The 7,650-nt window shown below is 35.5% G+C and overlaps 1 non-coding gene across 1 annotated transcript; it reads left to right on the forward strand.

The window, feature by feature from the left end:
• The first annotated feature begins 661 nt into the window (after window positions 1–661).
• On the forward strand, window positions 662–767 carry LOC122039273. The gene has a single exon (XR_006128130.1). It is a non-coding gene; the product is annotated as a small nucleolar RNA R71 (small nucleolar RNA).
• The last annotated feature ends 6,883 nt before the right edge of the window (window positions 768–7,650 follow it).

Consider the following 7,650-nt stretch of genomic DNA (forward strand, 5'->3'; position numbering starts at 1 on the left):
CTTTCATAGGGCTAGAAGGTGCCTTCTAGCCATGGAAGGCGCCTTCCATAGTGAAGGTGTGGAGGCACGCGGAGGTGCCTCAGAGGCGCCTTTAACTCTCTTTGAAGGCATCTCTAGCAGTATTTCCAACCTTGTTTTTGCTCTTCTGTTGTTTCGATCGCCTGGGTGATCGTGGACATCCGAGATAGGGCTCACCCGAACTCATTTCCTGGTCTTCTCCTCGAGCAGGTTTCCACTCTGGCTTCTCGTCCCTCGGAACGTCGCACACATCCTTCTCATCTACTAGTGTACTCTTCCATAGCACCTCGTCCCTCAGATGCACCAAGCCCGTCGGCTCCCTTCCTGTGTCATCCTTCTTGCTAGCTGCATCTTCCGCTCGACTTCTTGTATTTCTAAGCTCCTGCACACTTAGACACAAGGTTTAAACACTAACAGGACATAGCCTGACTTGGTTGATCATATCAAAACTACCACAGGGTACCAACAACTTCCTCTTTGCTCAGATGCCCACTGATGGTGGTTAAGTACCACACTTTCAATAATTTCTTTAGCTTCATCTAAACTTTTATTCATTAGCGCCCCTCTAGCTGTAGAGTCTAGAGAAATCTTTGTATAATAGTTGATGCTATTATAAAATGTATGGATCACTAACCATTTTTCTAGACCATGGTGAGGACACATTCTGAGCATATTCTTAAATCTATCCCAAGCTTCATATAAAGATTCTGTATCAACTTACTTGAAGTCGGATATCAAATTCTGCATGTACGCTGTTTTGCTTGGTGGATAAAACTTATCAAGGAATAATTGTTCATATTGCTCCCATAATGTTATGTTGTTAGCTAACAAAGAAGTGAGCCACATCTTAGCTCTATCCCTTAGAGAGAACCTGAATAGTATTAATCTCATTACCTTTGCTGGGACTCCATTTATTTTCATTGTCCCGTATATTTCATAAAAGACTTCCGAGTGTTGGTTTAGATCTTCATGTGATTCACCCCTATATTGATGTTGTTGTACCATTGTGATTAATGCAGGATTAATCTCAAAATTATTGGCTTTAATAGTTGGTTTGATGATGCTAGACCGAATCCCACGTGCATAGGATGTTGCATAATCCTTAAGAGGTTTGTTCACCATTTGAGATATTTCTTGTTCTTCTTGTTGTCTCTGCAGGTTTCTTCTTCTTCGGAAGGTTCTATCTATCTCAAGATCAAGTGACAATAAATCTCCTACACGATTAGATCTTCGCATACAAGAACAAAGTTGCTTGAAATCAAGCTTGTAAAAATTTAGAAATGTAGAAAAATAGAGTATTCAAATAGAGAAGCAAAAATCAAAATGCAGAATTAAAAATGTAAAAGAGAAATTGCAAAAATAAAAGTAAGAAAATGAAAGATATAAGAAAAAAAGTACAGAAATATTTAAAAAAAATAGAAAATAATATCTTGTCTAACTCAAGTCATTATCAACTAACGTTATAAGCACAATCCTTGACAATAACACCAAAAACTTGATATGTACAATCTGTAAGGGTATGGTTATCATCAAGTAATAAAAGATATCGATTCCACGAGAACTGAATATAAGCACTAGAGATCAATCACGAAGAATTAGCTAAACGAGTCTTGGTTGAGAACCTTGCACTAAAGAAGTAAGATTGAGAGAAAGAGAAGGAGAGAGAGAGAGAGAGAGAGAGTTAGTTGAGGAACTTGGTTGGGAGGAATGTTCTAGGGGTTCAGTTTCATTGTGATACTAATCAATGAACTAAGGATCACCAACTACCCATCCTATATTCCTATGCACAGATAGGAGGGTCATTTCATTACCGACACTTCCTCGCGATGGTTATGTTGAAGTGCTATTTATATTGTCATCCAATGCTATCTAATGGAAATGAATCCTATCAAATCCGGTTCAAGGGATACCCCTATCACTATGGCCCCCGATCATACGTTCACAAGAAAGCATCAAACACTTGATGGCATGAACATAGAAACAACCCAATAAGCCTAATTCTACACCTCCTTGTAAAAAATTGCTCCCCATTTTGAGGAGATGCTTTAGATGTCCGGTTAAAGAGTTACCCTTGCCACTAGGACCCTCTAGTCATATGATCTATATCATCCCCTTTACGGGGTGAACAAACTCATACAATCATTCAACCATACATGCGAAATAAGTGCAAACACAACACACACATTTGATCGAATGATTACAAGGCATAAGCAATGCCATATGGAAAGGAAATTGGCAAATCCAAGAGTATACATCAATCTCACATCACAATTACTCTCTTAATCCTAGAACAAATAGATCTACTTCATAATAAGGAGGAAAGAATCTAAAGACAATGAAATTGTAAGCATCAAAACCCAAATCTTAAGAGAAGGAGGGAGAAGAAGCTTATCTAATGTGTCAAGTAATCTACGGATCCAATCTTTTGCTTCTGGAGTCGATGAAGATGATAAAAATGACTTTAGATCATCGAATGGAGTGTGGAGAGGGCGTAGATCTAGACCAAGTTAGATCTCCCTAAGGAGAGAACCTTCCTCCCTTGAAAAAGGGGGTGAACTCCCCTTAAATAGAGCAGGGCACAGGCCAGGCACAGCTCGTGCCACGGCTATGCCCCATTGGTACTGCCAAACCCTACTAGCATTCTATTTGGGAGGTATGGTCATGCCCTTTTGGCACGACTGTGTCTTTCCTCGACTTTGTTTGCTTGGCACGGCCATGTGAAAACACACGACCAAAGTCTTCCTCTTTTCTAGACGAAAGACACGACTGTGTGGAAACACACGACCAGAGTCTTCCTCTTCTTTGGATGAATGGCACAGCCATGCCTTTTGGCATGACCATGTGTTGCTTGCTCACGAGAGAAGGGACACAGTTATGTGAAACCACATGGTTGAAACTCTTCTCTTCTTCTTTCGTCTCTTCGAAGCACGTTTCACACCATTTTCACTCTAAAAATACATCCTACTAATAGAAAACCAAACAACAGTAGATCTATAATTATGCTGAAATATAATAAATAGGGGTGACAATTCATCGAATATAAGTAAGGAAAGTAAGTGAATGTGCGTTAAAGCATGTATAAAAATACATATATTCTACCCACATCAATAGTCTGAAAAGAAAGTTAGAAATATCTTGCTTTTTAGACTTAGCAAAGGCATAATATTAATTAAACAATCAAAAGAAAATGCATAAAAATAAGTAAGAGGACACAAGAATTACTTGATTACAATCTAAGTGGTTGTTAATCCAAGGTAAGTGAAAATCTCTAAAAATCTCCTTCGTTGAAGGCCTCTAAGCCTCTTACAGTCTTTGAAAGCTCAAGCTAAGAAATTGAATATAGTGATTGATGAATAATTTCTAACTCCAGGGGACTTTTTATAGCCTCCTGGAAAAAGTTACCATTACTTAGAGGCGCCTCCAAGGGGATCCAGGGCACCTCAAGAGGATAAGAGTTTATCCTCTTCTCAACAGTAGCCTAACGACAACTATTCATTAAAGGCACCTCTATGGATACTCCAAGACACCTCTAAGGGAGACTCTAGGGTGTCTCCAAACTTTCTGAGGGCGCCTTAATCAAGAGCATGAGGGCACCTCTATATCAAGAGCACGAGGGCACGCCCAAGCTTCTTTCGGGCACCTCCAAGCTCAGTTAACTCTAACTTGTGCTTCTTTGGGCGATGCTCTGGTCATCCAAAATTGAGCTCACCCAAACCCAACTCCAGTCTTCTCCTCGAGTAAACTTTCTCCCCAACTTCTCATCCCTCAAGCGTCACACTACTCATTCTTGTCTACTGGTGTACACTTTCGTAGCACCTCATCCCTCGGATGTATTGAGCCCGTCGACTCACTTCTTGTGCCATCCTTTTCACTAGCTATATTTTTTGCTCAACTTCTTGTATTCCTAAGTTCCTGCACACTCAGATATAAGACATTAAAATTATATGACCTAACTTAACTTGGTTGATCACATCAAAACTAACTCAGAGTATTTATAATCTCTTCCTTTTTGATATGCATCAACTCATGTTAAGTTTGGGTAAACAAACAATAAAATAATTTATGTTTTAAATTTAGCCATAAGTACTAGAAATAATTTTACAATAAGTACTAATAAAATATATCAAAAATTTAAAATTTTACTACCTCCCTGTAACTTAATCCTTATTTTTTCCATTTTGATCACATCCAAAACATGTTAGGAAAAATAAAAACTAGTTAGAAAAAATAGAAAAACTATTTCTAGAGGTTTAAGATAGAATTTTCAGTTATATATTTGTTTATCAAAATTTAATTCCAAAAGTAATAATTTTATCAGTTATACCTAAGTTTTGGTAAAAATAATTTACAAATAATTTTATATTTTAAAAAATGTTAAAAAAAAATGTCATGGTCAAACTGAAAAAGTAGGATCATGAAAATATTTTTCCACACATACTATTTATATTTTGACCAGAAATAATATTTTTGAGCACAAATAATCATTTTTGAATTTAAATGAGTAAAAATATATTTTGATTTCTAAAAATTTTGCTAATTTTTCTCAACATTCAAAATGTAAGGTTCCTAATATAGAAAATCAGGATTTTCATTTATCTATGAAATATTTTAAAATTTAAATCACATTTTTTGATTAAAAAATCATAAAAAATCAGATACTTACGAAACAATGTTGAAAATTTTTATTCTAACATAAAACCTAATTCTTTATCACATAAAAATTAATTTTCCCAAAAATAAATTTTCAAAATATTTTTAAATTTTAAAATTAAGATTTTATTAGTAAATTCAAAAAAAAATAACTAAAAATTTCGAAAAATTTTTTGTTAGTTGATAATAATTCCATTTTTCATTAAAAAGATTTGGAGAGAAAATGTAAATAGAAGGTCTATTAAATAACTTTTATAAACAATATTAAAACTAAAACAAATTAAATTTTGAGCATGCATATAAAAATTAGTTAAATCAAACTAAGCATGATTTGAGAACTCAATATAATTTTCTACCTACTTGATTTATTAGATATTTTTAGCAATATAATTTATAGCTATTTTTGTAATTTTACTTTTATAATTCCTAATATACTAATTTAGTCCTCTATTATTTCTTAAATTTGAAAACTTTGAGCATGCATCATTCTTTATTAATCTTTCTACTTTCTTTTTTAATTTAGAATTTTCCATTTGAATTTTATCAAATACTTCTAGTGGACATGCTTTAGCTAAGATTGTTTCAAATCCATATTGTCCTCTTTCAATTTAATATTCTTAGATCTAAGTTTACATAAAGAACTAGACATGAGTTTAATACCTTCGTATAATTAGTGAGGAGGTAGGAGACATACCTCACTTACCGTATCAGATTCAAAATTAAATGCTCCCCCTTCAATGCTACTTTCCTCTGAAATAACTCCCCCTTCATTGATTCTTTTCTCTTGGTAGTTGGTTGTAAGTGTGATTCCAATGTATTCTTTATTCTTGGATTCTTCTGTTAAAGGCTCGTCCCACATTGCTTTGAGGTTCCGTTGTTTGAACTTTCTTGTTCCTTTGTCTTTTTCTTTTCACTTTAGCTTTAGGTAATTATCTTTGATGTGATCCTCTTCAGCATAGTTATAGCATCAAAATTTTCTTCTTCCAGGGAGGAACTTCTTGGCCTATGTCTTATTAAATTTATTAGTCTTATAGAACTTATTTAGCTTTCTTACCACGTATGCTTGCTGATCTTCGTCTACTGATGAACCTAAATCTAATATGGTTTACTCGGCTTGTAGTACTAAGTTTTGATGTGGGCCCTTTTCTTTTATCAGTCTTACACATCTAGTTTTATGTAATTCCAAGGTAGAAAATAAACTTTCTAAGGTACTTAACTCAAGATCCTTAGAAATATAGTAGGAATTGATTGTCAATGTCTAGTTTGAGATCCTTGAGATGACATTAATTGTGTATCTCAATGTGTCTCGATTGGTTACTATTTCTCTAAGGTTTGTGAGTCTGGTGAATAGTTCCTTGAGTTTAGCATGTAGCTGAGCAACCATTTCTCCTTCTTCAAGTTAGAGGTTGCTGAGTTGATTTCAGAGTAGGTCCCATCTTGTGAGCTTCTCTTCTGAGGCCCCTTCATACAATTCTAAAAATTTCTTTTAGAGTTCTTTTGTTGAGTCATAGTTGTCGATCTAGTTGACTTCTTGTGGTAGAAGTACGCTTAGTAGGTGGAATTTAGCTCTTCCATTTGCTGTGAAGTCATTCTGCTTCTTCTTGGTCCACAGATGCTCTTCCTTTTCTTCTCCATGTTGATCTTTGGGTACTACAAAGCCATATTTGATTATTAAAATAATATCAAAATTAATTTTAAAAAATACCACCATTCAGAATTTCCATAGTAGGAACTCCCCCTCAAACTTTGGTGGGTAGATGCTTTGTCTAACCATCCTTTCCTTACCTTAGCAGGCGGTTAGTCCTTCTAGATCGGTTTGGCTCAGATAACAATTGTAGATCTGCATTAGACCGACTAGAGTGGGGGATGAATAGCCTGAAAAGAAAGTTAGAAATCTCTTGCTTTTTGAACTTAGAAAGGATATACTATTAATTAAACAATCAAAAGGAAATGTATAAAAATAAGTAAGGGGGTATAAGAATTACTTGGTTACAATTTAGGTGGTTGTTAATCTAAGGTAAGTAAAAACTCTAACAATCTCCTTCATTGAAGGTAGAGAAGTCTCCTACAGTCTTTGAAAGCTTAGAAATAGATAGGAAATTGAATACAGTGGTTGATGACTAATTTCTAGATCTAGGAGTTTTTTTTTATATCCTCTTGAAAAAAGTTATCGTTACTTGGAGGTGCCTCCAAGGGGATCCAAGGTGCCTCTAAGAGGATAAGAGTTTATCATCTTATTAATAGTAGCCTAACAACTATCGTTCATTGGAGGCGCCTCTATGGATGCTCCAGGGCGCCTGATAACTAGCATTTGGACATATTATTTTAGTATTATTTCTTGGTAATTTTATCATCTCTTGTATCCAAATCTGTGCTTTTAGTGTGTTTCATGAGTTTGGATTTTTTTTAGTTTTCATTTTAATTCTTATACATTTCATGGATATTTTGGATATTATTTGATTATATTTTATTTTATAGGAATTGAGGGAGACGACGAGGAGTAGGACACTGGTTTGGTTAAACATGGCTTAGTTCAATTGTTGAATTAATGAAGAGGGAGCCCAAATCTAAAGTCTCATCCAAAGGCCAATTTCAATAGCCCAAATCCAAAGCCCGCATGAGAAAAAACCCTAATTCCTCTTGGTTTGGCTCAATTGGACAAGTTCAATTGAATCGGTTTGGTTCAATAGATGGTTTAAAAAGGGATTTTGGTTCAAGGTTTTAGGGGCTTGGGCATTTCTCTCTTCACTGTGTGTGTTAGGCAAAGCCGGAGAGGTTTCGCTAGCAACACCTTCATCCACCTCATTCCCCTTCGTGTGAGTCTCCTGCCGGACATTGTGAAGAAGGTGGTAGATTCCCATCAAGTTATGAGCTACTGTTCTTCTCTGAGTCCCACATCTCCACTCTATCATCAACACTCAGAGGCTACTATCAGAAACAGTGAAGAAGGTAGAGTTTCAGAGCTGTGCTGGTGGCCATCTT

The sequence above is a fragment of the Zingiber officinale genome, chromosome 1A, assembly GCF_018446385.1.
Source record: "Zingiber officinale cultivar Zhangliang chromosome 1A, Zo_v1.1, whole genome shotgun sequence".
In the NCBI taxonomy this organism is placed as follows: domain Eukaryota; kingdom Viridiplantae; phylum Streptophyta; class Magnoliopsida; order Zingiberales; family Zingiberaceae; genus Zingiber; species Zingiber officinale.